Consider the following 12560-nt stretch of genomic DNA (forward strand, 5'->3'; position numbering starts at 1 on the left):
TTGTCATTCTTAATGTCAAACAAGTACCAACAGAACATAGCCTTCAACTTTTAAATCAGTCCCTTGCTATGGGAGCCACAAGATACCTGCATCTAATCCCACCTGAGAGGTACTACCAAGAAACCAAGTGTAAGAAATGAAGAAACCAAGGTAAACCAAGAAACCTTCAAGAGGCCAACATAAGTTGTAGCAGGAAATTAGAACTTATAATTCTCAGATGCTAGCCATATTTATGAATGCCTTGTGCACTCAGTTTTCAATGAAGAGAAGAGCGGCTTGAACATTTGGGGAGGGTTAAGTACAGAACATGGCTTTTTCAGCTCTGTGTGCTTTGGAATACAAGCTGCTACTTGTTGCCGATGTTGGAATGAAGACATTTTGGCAAGGATGAGACTGTCTTCCCTCCAGATTTTTCAGAATTTAACATGCTGGATACTAATGAGCTCAGTTCTCTATGCAAAAGAACTAGAAATGACATCTGGTAGATCTACATATCCTTTTCAAGTGACCCATCTACCCTTCCTCCCTAGCTCTAATTCTCTTCTAGAACAGAGTCTAAATGGAATTTTTCCACATTTCCAAAGATTTTAGTTTCTATAGTGTAGGAATACCAATGCTGAGAGCTCAACATAAAACTGATTATGTAACAGGAAGACTCTCAGAGTATCTGACACAAGCAAATGTAGAACCACTTTTTAGCAACATTTCCTCAAATAAAATTGCATTCAATTCCAATAAAATTAATCCTCACTAAAAGTGAGCTCAATGAAAACTTAAAAACCACAAAAAGAAACAAACAACCAGGAAGAATGTAGGTATGATATAAGAAAAATTAGTACCCCAAGAATCCAAACTTATAGAATAAGGTATTAACAAAATATGTATGTTTAGAATTATTAAAGAGATAAAATAGGAAAAATCACAGTGAAAGAACAAGACAATAAAAATGATCAGGCAAATGAGAAAATGAAACAAATCAAGTTTCTAAAAATGAAGGCATAGTTACTGAAATTAAGCTCAGTAGAGGAATGAAATAACATATTAGACACAGCTGAAGAGAGAATTAGGGAACTGGAAGCTAGAACTGGGAAGAAAGAAAAGAAACAGAATATGTGAAAGTTTAGAGAAATATGGAAGATAGAATGGAAAATTTCAACATATATCCAATAACAGTAACAGAAAGTGAGAGTTGATAGAAAAAAAAGTAAATTCGAAGATAATTAAAGAAAATAAAAATCTTTATCTAAACACATAATGGTGAAACTTTTGAGCCCCAGGATAAAATCTTAAAAATAACCAAAGGGAAAAGACAGTTCTATACAAAAGAGCTGCAATTACAATGACAGCAAGCTTCTCATTAGTGACAATAAAGACCAGAAAGCAATGAAATAGTGTTTTTTAAATTCTGAAAGCAAAAGATCAATCTTTTATACTCACATAAAAATTCTATATTCAAAATCCCACACTCAGTTAAACACTCTTTAAATAATTAAGATGAAATAAAGATACTTTAAGGCACACTTTGATAAAGTTTTCATAAACAGATCCTAACTAACAGAGCTCCAACTTAAGGATTATACTTGGGTCAGTAGAAATTAAACTGAGAAGTTTCCCTAAAACGTAAGAAAGATCATAAGGAAGAGAACAGACCTTGGTTCTAGTGCTAGTTTTACCAGCGATGTGACTTTAAGCAAATCATTTTTCCCATTTGTAAAATGATATCAGATCAGATGAACATTGTTTCTTTGAAAATCTAACATTCTATGATTTTACTGTACTATTTGTTGATCACCTTCCCCCTCAAGAAAAGAATACAAGAATCTATGTAATAACTGCAATAGAACCAAAGAAATGTGTCCTTTTGGCTCAAATGCCTGGCTACATGCATACTTGTTGCTTTCCAAAGAACATGTGTAGCTTAGATGAATACTCTTGAAATCTCCAATCTGATCCACAAGATTTGTACCAATGGCATGACAGAGAAAACATCCTTTTGATGTTGTTTGTGTCGAACATTTAATGAGCACTTGCAGCATGCAGACAGAACACAATCTGCCCTCCAGTCATTTCACACGTTACATCAATCAGTCCTGGAGTGAAACCCTCCTTGGGTCCTGGCAGGAGCCAGAGATGCCTCCTACCATGCCTAGAAATTTTTCAAAAGGAAAAAAGAAGTTGGAAACATTACTAAGTGTAGCAATCCTCCTTATTCAGTGTTAGTTGGGGGGAAAGAATATGAAATGTATTTCTCCCTAGAAGATAGCAAGAATGATTTTTTCTCTCTGAGTGAAGTGTGCACTCTGAGGTCTGCACTCTGAGGTCAGAACTGTTTTTTCCCTTTGGTTATTTTTAAGATTTTTATTCTGGGGCTCAAAAGTTTCACTATTATGTGTTTAGACAAAGATTTTTATTTTCTTTAATGATCTTCGAATTTACTTTTTTTCCTATCAACTCTCACTTTTTAAATTTATAGATGATCACTCTTTTTTAAATGCTCCTTTAACTTCTGCTAAGTTTCTACAAGTTGGGAAACTCTTTCCCTGGTTCTAATTTGCTTCAAGAACTTTATGAATCATTGTTTTCTTACTGGCCAATAATTTGGTGGCAAAATCCTTTATATTCTTGTATGGTGATAACTGCAAACCCAGCATCTATTTGCCTGATTTAAAGGCACACTTTATGGCCTATGTCTTAGCTACAATTTAGGTATTCTTCCACCCACCCCTCTTTCTACAGAACAATTATCCAAACATCTTCATACCTTGGCACATGTGGTTCCTTCTCTCTGGAATTTACTTTTCCCTTTCTTTAGAAGGCACCTATACTATATTAGGCCCCACTTCCTAAGTGCCTCCCAAGCATAAGACTGTGCATATAAGGTAGGTATTATTAATATTCATTATTATATCCAAATCCCCCCCTTCCATGCATATAAAAGACTACTTTTCCAGGTTTTGACGTTAGACATGGCTACACAACTTGCTTTAGCCAGTGACAAGTGAGTGGAAATAATTTGTGTCACTTCAAGGTATAAGCATTTAAGGACTGGTTGGTGATTCTCCAACCTTCTCTTTCCTTTCCACATCAATTAGGGTCACATGTTCCAGATGGTGAAGCTCCAGCATAGTGTAGTTCCAATATCCTGGCTTGCCAAAGTGCCATATGAAAAATAGTTGTTATGGAGAAACAGCTCGATTCATAAAGGATTTTGTGTGAGCAAGAAATAAGACTTTTCTTTGTTACCCATTAAAACTCGGGCTGTTTATCACTGCATCATATCCTAATCTCCCTGACTAACACAATATTTTTGTACTAGTACTTTATGACACTCTACCACATTTGTCTATTTTTTTTTGCCAGTTTGATAATGTGTAACTTTTAATTGGAAAGCTAAATTCATTTATGTTTATGGTAAATGATAATATATTTTGGTTTAAATATAACCTTTTGCTATTTGTTTTCTATTCTTTATTTTCTTGCTGATTTATTCCTTTCTCCTTTTCTGCCACCTTGTGCATTACATGGATTCTTTTTTTTTTAAGATGGCTAGGTAACATTTTTTTAACATCTTTATTTGAGTATAATTTTTTAAAATGTATAATTGTTTAAAATGTATACATATATCTGATTCTTTTTAGAATCAGATACATGTATACATTTATCCTCATATCCCCTCCTTCTTGTGTTTCCTTACCCCCTCCCTATCCCACCCCTGTAGGTGGTCACAAAGCACCGAGCTGATGTCCCTGTGCAATGCAGCTGCTTCCCACTAGCTATCTATTTTACATTTGGTAGTGTATATATGTCAATGTAACTCTCTCACTTCGTCCCAGCTTACCCTTTCCCCTCCCCATGTCCTCAAGTCCATTCTCTATATTTGCATCTTTATTCCAGCCCTGCCCCTAGCTTCATCAGAACCTTTTTTTTAAGATTCCATACATATGTGTTAGCATACAGTATTTGATTTCCTATTTCTGACTTACCTCACTCTGTATGACAGACTTAAAGTCCATCCACCTCACTACAAATAACTCAATTTTATTTCTTTTTATGGCTGAATAATATTCCATTGTATATACATGTCGCATCTTCTTTATCCATTCATTGATCGATGGACACTTAGGTTGCTTCTATGTCCTGGCTATTGTAAATAGTGCTGCAATGAACATTGTGGTACATGACTCTTTTTGAATTATGGTTTTCTCAGGGTATATACTCAGGAGTGGGATTGCTGGGTATTTTGGTAGTTCTAATTTTAGTTTTTTAATGAACCTCCATACTGTTCTCCATAGTGGCTCTATCAATTTACATTCCCACCAACAGTGCAAGGGGGTTCCCTTTTCCACACCCTCTCCAGCATTTATTGTTTGTAGATTTTTTGATGGGCATTCTGACCAGTGTGAGGTGATACCTCATTGTGGGTTTGATTTGCATTTCTCTAATGATTAGTGATGTTGAACATCCTTTCATGTGTTTGTTGGCAATCTGTATATCATCTTTGGAGAAATGTCTGTTTAGGTCTTCTGCCCATTTTTGGATTTGGTTGTTATTGGTTTTTTTGTTTTTTGGGGTTTTTTTATTGAGCTGCAAGAGCTGCTTGTATATTTTGGAGATTAATCCTTTGTCAGTTGCTTCATTTGCAAATATTTTCTCCCATTCTGAGGGTTGCCTTTTCATCTTGTTTATGGTTTCCTTTGCTGTAAAAAAGCTTTTAAGTTTCATTATGCCTCATTTGTTTATTATTGATTTTAGTTCCATTTCTCTAGGAGGTGGGTCAAAAAGAATCTTGCTGTGATTTATGTCATAGAGTGTTCTGCCTACATTTTCCTCTAAGAGTTTTATAGTGTCTGGCCTTACATTTAGTTCTTTAATCCATTTTGAGTTTATTTTTGTGTATGGTGTTAGGAAGTGTTCTAATTTCATTCTTTTACATTTAGCTGTCCAGTTTTCCCAGTACCACTTACTGAAGAGGCTGTCTTTTCTCCATTGTATATTCTTGCCTCCTTTATCAAAGGTAAGGTGATCATATTTGTGTGGGTTTATCTCTGGACTTTCTATCCTGTTCCATTGATCTATATTTCTGTTTTTGTGCCAGTACCATACTGTCTTGATTACTATAGTTTTGTAGTATAGTCTGAAATCAGAGAGCCTGATCCCTCCAGCTCCATTTTTCCTTCCCAAGATGGCTTTGGCTATTTGGGGTCTTTTGTGTTTCCATACAAATTGTAAAATTTTAGTTCTAGTTCTGTGAAAAATGCCATGGATAGTTTTTTTGTTTGTTTGTTTGTTTTGTTTTGGTTTGGTTTTTTTCGGTACGCGGGCCTCTCACTGTTGCAGCCCCTCCCGTTGCGGAGCACAGGCTCCGGACGCGCAGGCTCAGCGGCCATGGCTCACGGTCCCAGCTGCTCCGTGGCATGTGGGATCTTCCCAGACCAGGGCACGAACCCGTGTCCCCTGCATCGGCAGGCGGATTCTCAACCACTGCGCCACCAGGGAAGCCCGCCATGGATAGTTTGATAAGGATTGCATTGAATCTGTAGATTGCTTTGGGTAGTATACTCATTTTCACAATACTGATTCTTCCCATCCAAAAACATATTATATCTCTCCATCTCTTTGCATTGTCTTTAATTTCTTTCAGGAGTGTCTTATAGTTTTCTGCATCAAGGTCTTTTTTCTCCTTTGGTAGGTTTATTCCTAGGTATTTTAGTATTTTGATGCAATGGTAAATGAGAGTTTTTCTTTAATTTCCCTTTAAGATTTTTTATCATTATTATATAGGAATGCCAGAGATTTCTGTGCATTAATTTTGTATCCTGCTACTTTACCAAATTCATTGATTAGCTCTAGTAGTTTTCTGGTGGCATCTTTAGGATTCTCTCTGTATAGTATCATGTCATCTGCAAACAAAGACAGTTCTACTTCTTTGCTGATTTGGATTTCTTTTATTTCTTTTTCTCCTCTCACTGCTATGGCTAAAACTTCCAAAACTATGTTGAATAATAGCGGTGAGAGTGGGGAACCTTGTTTTGTTCCTGATTTTAGAGGAAATGGTTTCAGTTTTTCACCATTGAGAACGATGTTTGCTGTGGGTTTGTCATATACGGTCTTTATTATGTTGAGTTAAGTTCCCTGTATGCCTACTTGCTGGAGAGTTTTTATCATAAATGGGTGTTGGATTTTGTTGAAGCTTTTTCTGCATCTATTGAGATAATCATATGGTTTTCATCCATCAATTTGTTAATATGGTGTATCACATTCATTGATTTGTATATATTGAAGAATCCTTGCATTCCTGGAATAAATCCCAGTTGATCATGGTGTTTTAACATGCTGTTGCATTCTGTTTGCTAGTATTCTGTTGAGGATTTTTGCATCTATGTTCATGAGAGATATTGGCCTGTAGTTTTCTTTTTTTGTGACATCTTTGTCTGGTTTTGGTATCAGGGTGATGGTGGCCTCATAGAATGCATTTGGGAGTGTTCCTCCCTCTGCTATATTTTGGAAGAGTTTGAGAAAAATAGGTGTCATCTCGTCCCTAAATGTTTGATAGAATTCACCTGTGAAGCCATCAGGTCCTGGGTTCTTGTTTGTTGGAAGATTTTTTTTTTTTTTTTTGCGGTATGCGGGCCTCTCACTGTTGTGGCCTCTCCCGTTGCAGAGCACAGGCTCCGGACGCGCAGGCCTAGCGGCCATGGCTCACGGGCTTAGTTGCTCCGCGGCATGTGGGATCTTCCCGGACCAGGGCACGAACCCGTGTCTCCTGCATCGGCAGGCGGATTCTCAACCACTGCGCCACCAGGGAAGCCCTGTTGGAAGATTTTTAATCACAGTTTCAATTGCAGTGCTTGTGATTGGTCTGTTAATATTTTCTATTTCTTCCAGATTCAGTCTCAGAAGGTTGTGCTTTTCTAAGAATTTGTCCATTTCGTCCAGGTTTTCCATTTTATTTGCATAGAGTTGCTTGTAGTAATCTCTCATGGTCCTTTGTATTTCTGCAGTGTCAGTTGTTACTTCTCCCTTTCCATTTCCAATTCTGTTGATTTGAGTCTTCTCCCTGTTTTTCTTGATGAGTCTGGCTAATGGTTTATCAATTTTGTTTATTTTCTCAAAGAACCTACTTTTATTGATCTTTTCTATCATTTCCTTCATTTTTTTTCATTTATTTCTGATCTCATCTTTATGATTCCTTTCCTTCTGCTAACTTTGTGATATTTTGGTTCTTCTTTCTCTAATTGCCTTAGGTGTAAGGTTGGGTTGTTTATTTAAGATTTTTCTTGTTTCTTGAGGTAGGACTGTATTGCTATAAACTTCCTTCTTAGAACTGTTTTTTCTGCATCCCATAGGTTTTGGGTCATCGTGTTTTCATTGTCATTTGTTTCGAGGTATTTTTTTATTTCCTCTTTGATTTCTTCAGTGATCTCTTTGTTATTTAGTAGCGTATTTTTTAGCCATATGTGTTTGTATTTTTTACCATTTTTTCCTGTAATTGATATCTAGTCTCATAGTGTTGTGGTCAGAAAAGATATGTGATATGATTTCAATTTTCTTAAATTTACCAATGCTTGATTTGTGACCCAAGATATGATCTATCCTGGAGAATGTTCCATGAGCACTTGAGAAGAATGTGTATTCTGTTGTTTTTGGATGGAATGTCCTATAACTATCACTTAAGTCCACCTTGTTTAATGTATCATTTAAAGCTTGTGTTCCCTTATTTATTTTCATTTTAGATGATCTGTCCATTAGTGAAAGTGGGGTGTTAAAGTCCCCTACTACGATTGTGTAACTGTCAGTTTCCCCTTTTATGGCTGTTAGCATTTGCCTTATGGGTTGAGGTGCTCCTATGTTGCGTGCATAAATATTTACAACTGTTATATCTTCTTGGATTGATCCCTTGATCATTATGTAGTGTCTTTCTTTGTCTCTTTTAATAGTCTATATTTTAAAGTCTATTTTGTTTGGTATGAGAGTTGCTACTCCAGCTTCTTTTGATTTCCATTTGCATGGAATATCTTTTTCCACCCCCTCACTTTCAGTCTTCTGTGTCCCTATGTCTGAAGTTGGTCTCCTGTAGACAGCATATAGACAGGTCTTGTTTTTGTATCCATTCAGCCAATCTATGTCTTTTGGTTGGAGCATATAATCCATTTACATTTTAGGGAATTATCGATATTCATGTTCCTATTACCATTTTCTTGATTGTTTGATGTTTGTTATTGTAGGTCTTTTCCTTCTCTTGTGTTTCTTGCCTAGAGAAGTTCCTTTAGCATTTGTTGTAAGGCTGGCTTAGTGGTGCTGAATTCTCTTAACTTTTGCTTGTCTATAAATGTTTTAATTTCTCCATCGAATCTTAATGAGATCCTTGCTGGGTAGAGTAATCTTGGTTGTAAGTTTTTCCCTCTCATCACTTTAAATATGTCCTGCCACTCCCTTCTGGCTTGCAGAGATTCTGCTGAAAGATCAGCTGTTAAACTTATGGGGATTCCCTTTTGTTATTTGTTGCTTTTCCCTTGCTGCTTTTAATATTTTTTCTTTGTATTTAATTTTTGATAGTTTGATTAATATATGTCTTGGTGTGTTTCTCCTTGGAATTATCCTGTATGGGGCTCTTGGCACTTCCTAGACTTGACTGACTATTTCCTTTCTCATGTTAGGGAAGCTTTTGACTATAATCTCTTCAAACATTTTCTCAGACCCTTTCTTTTTCTCTTCTTCTTCTGGGACCTCTATAATTCCAATGTTGTTGCGTTTAATGTTGCCCAAAAGGTCTCTGGGACTGTCCTCAATTCTCTTCATTCTTTTTCCTTTATTCTGCTCTGTGGTAGTTATTTCCACTATTTTATCTTCCAGGTCACTTATTTGTTCTTCTGCCTCAGTTATTCTGCTATTGATTCCTTGTAGAGAATTTTTAATTTCATTTATTGTGTTGTTCATCATTGTTTGCTTGCTCTTAAGTCCTTCTAGGTCCTTGTTGAATGTTTCTTGTATTTTCTCCATTCTATTTTCAAGATTTTGCATCATCTTTACTCTCATTACTCTGAATTCCTTTTCAGGTAGACTGCCTATTTCCTCTTTATTTATTTTGTCTGGTGGGTTTTTACCTTGCTCCTTTATCTGCTGTGTATTTCTCTGTCTTCTCATTTTGCTTAACTTACTGTGTTTGTGGTCTCCTTTTCACAGGCTGAAAGTTCATAGTTCCCAGTGTTTTTGGTGTCTGGCCCCTGTGGGTGAGGTTGTTTCTGTGGCTTATATAGGCTTCCTGCTGGAGGGGACTGGTGCCTGTGTTCTGGTGGGTGGGGCTGGATCTGGTCTTTCTAGTGGGCAGAGCCATGTCTGGTGGAGTGTTTTAGCATGTCTGTAAACTTAGCATTATTTTAGGCAGCCTCTCTGCTAATGAGTGAGGTTGTGCTCCTGTCTTGCTAGTTGTTTGGTATGCAGCATCCAGCACTGGAGCTTGCTGGCTGTTAGGTGACCTGTGTCTTAGCACTGAGATGGAGATCTCTGGGAGAACTCTCACTGATTGATATTACATGGGGCCCTGATGTCTCTGGTGGTCCGATGTCCTGAATTTGGCTCTCCCACTTCAGAGGCTCAGTCCTGACACCAGGCCGAAGCTCCAAGACCCAGTCAGCCACACAGTTTCTCATTTTGTTTGATAAAGTCTCCAAGCCAGGTGCAGATTTTGGCATCTCTCCATCAGCAGGAGGGATTTGTCATTCAGATATGTGCTTTTTGTGGTGCTCAGCGGCTGGGTCACCAGACACCTGAGTGTCCTTGGCATGGCCGGGGTACCGTGGGTGGCCTCCCTGCTTTCCTCCACCAAGAACCGGCCCTGAGTGGCAACGTGCTCTACCCTAAAGCCCACACAGCCCACCCAGGTGGACCACACCTGGCTCTGTGCCCCTGCGGATAAGAGCAAGGCCTCAGAGAGGTGGAAGAGGAGGAAGGAAAGGACCCATTTCAAAAACTTTGAAAACGGAGTAGTTGCTCTTACTTGGATTCTTCTAAGATTTTTTATTTTAGTATTTCATTTTAATTCTAATATTTTCTTTTAGCTGTACCTTTTAAAATATGTTTTACTGATTGCCTTGGTCTTATAATAGATATCCTTAACATATCACTGTCTACATGGAGTTAATATTGTACCATATCACATAAAAGTTAAGACACATGCAAGAATATTTCATTTAACCTCCCCCATTCTGTGTGCTGTTCTTGTCATATATTGTACATCTAAATACATTATAATTCCATATAAAACATTGTAAGGTTTGTGTTAAATGATTGCTTGTCTTTCAAAAAATTTAAGGGCAGAATTAACAGATGCTCTTTTATACTTAGTTATTTACCATTTCCTATACTCTTCTCATTCCTTCTCATAGATCCAAGTTTTTAATCTAGTGTTAATGCCTTCAGGCTGAATTATTTCTGTATTAATTTTAACAAACTACCCCAAAATTTGTAACATCAAAGAATACAGGGCTTCCCTGGTGGTGCGGTTGTTGAGAGTCTGCCTGTCGTTGCAGGGGACACGGGTTCATGCCCCAGTCCGGGAAGATCCCACATGCCGTGGAGCGGCTAGGCCCATGATCCATGGCCATTGAGCCTGTGGGTCCAGAGCCTGTGCTCCGCAACAGGAGAGGCCATAGCAGTGAGAGGCCCGCGTACCGTTAAAAAAAAAAGAATATAAATTTATTGCTTTATAGTTCTGTAGGTCAGAAGTTTGAAATGGGTCTTACTCTGCTAAAATCAATGTAGCAACAGGACTATATTCTTATTTGGAGACTCTAGGAGACAACTCATTTTGTTGCATTTTCCAGCTTCTAGTAGCTGCAAACATATTTTGGTTTCTGGCCTTCTTTTATCTTCAAAGCCAGTAATAGCCAGTTGAGTTTTTCCCCATCCTGTCACTTTGAAAATTCCTCTTTTGCCTCCCTCTTCCGTATTTAAGGACTCTGTGATTACATTTCCTGTCCCTCCTCCCCCCCTCCTGCCCTGATGGTCAGCTGATTAACAACATTAATTCCATCTACTTATTTAATTCCCCTTTGTCATGTAATGTAACATATTCAGTTTTCAGGGCATAAGACATGGACATCTTTGGAATGCCATATGCCTACCATAATCCCCATTACCATTTCTTGTGATATACGTCTGCTGGCAATGAAATCTCTCAGCCTTCCTGTACCTGAAAATGTCTTTTATGCACCTTCATTTTTAAGAATATTTCTGATGATATAAAACCCTATGTTGACAGCGTTATTTTCTTTCAGAACTTTAGAAATGTCATTCCTTCAACTTTTGACATTCATTTTTCCCAAATAAAGATCTAGCCAGTGTTATCCTGTATATAATGTCTTTTTTTTCCTGGGTGCTTTCAAGATTTTCTCTTTATCTTAATTTTCAGCAATTTGACTATGATATGCCTAGGTACTGTTTTCTTTGTCCTTATCTTAATTGGGGTTCTTTAAACCTTTTGGATATATAAGTTCATGTTTTCCACAAAATTCAGGAAATATTTGGCAATTTTTTTTTGCCCCATATTTTCTCTTCTACTTCTGGGATTCCAGGGACATATGTTTTAGACTGATATTGTCCCACAAACCACTGAAGTTCTATCTTTTTCTTTTTTTTAAATAGATCTTTATTGGAGTATAATTGCTTCACAATACTGTGTTAATTTCTGTTGTACAGCAAAGTGAATCAGCCATATGCATACATATGTCCCCATATACCCTCCCTCTTGAGCCTCCATCCCATCCTCCCTATCCCACCCCTCCAGGTCATCACAAAGCACCAAGCTGATCTCCCTGTGCTATGCTGCTGCTTCTTACTAGCTAACTATTTTACATTCAGTAGTGTATATATGTCGATGCTACTCTCACTTTGCCCAGCTTCCCACCCCGTGTCAAGTCCATTCTCTATGTCTACATTTCTATTCCTGTCATGCAACTAGGTTCATCAGTACCATTTTTATTTTTTTAGATTCCATATATATGCTTTAGCATACAGTATTTGTTTTTCTCTTTCTGATTTAATTCTTCCTGTATGACAGACTCTAGGTCCATCCACCTCACTACAAATGACCTAGTTTTGTTCCTTTTTATGGTTGAGTAATGTTCCATTGTATATATGTGCCACATCTTCTTTATCCATTCATCTGTTGATGGACATTTACATTGGTTCCATGTCCTGGCTATTGTAAATAGTGCTGCAAAGAACATTGTGGTACATGACTCTTTTTGAATTATGCTTTTCTCAAGGTATATGCCCAGCAGTGGGATTGCTAGAGCTTCACTTCCACGTGAAGCTCTATTTTTAAAAAACATTATATTCTCTCCCTGACATTCATATTAGAAAATTTCTATTGACTATCTTCGAGTTCACTGCCCTTTCACCTTCCAATTTCAACCTATATATTCTTAAACCCAACTGGTACATTTTTTCCAGCTTTATTGAGATATGATTGACATATAACATTGTGTAAGTTAAGGAGTACAAACTGATGATTTGATACATGTATATAATGCAAAATGATTATCACAATAAGGTTAGTT

The sequence above is a fragment of the Kogia breviceps genome, chromosome 3 (genome assembly GCF_026419965.1).
Source record: "Kogia breviceps isolate mKogBre1 chromosome 3, mKogBre1 haplotype 1, whole genome shotgun sequence".
Taxonomy (NCBI): Eukaryota; Metazoa; Chordata; class Mammalia; order Artiodactyla; family Physeteridae; genus Kogia; species Kogia breviceps.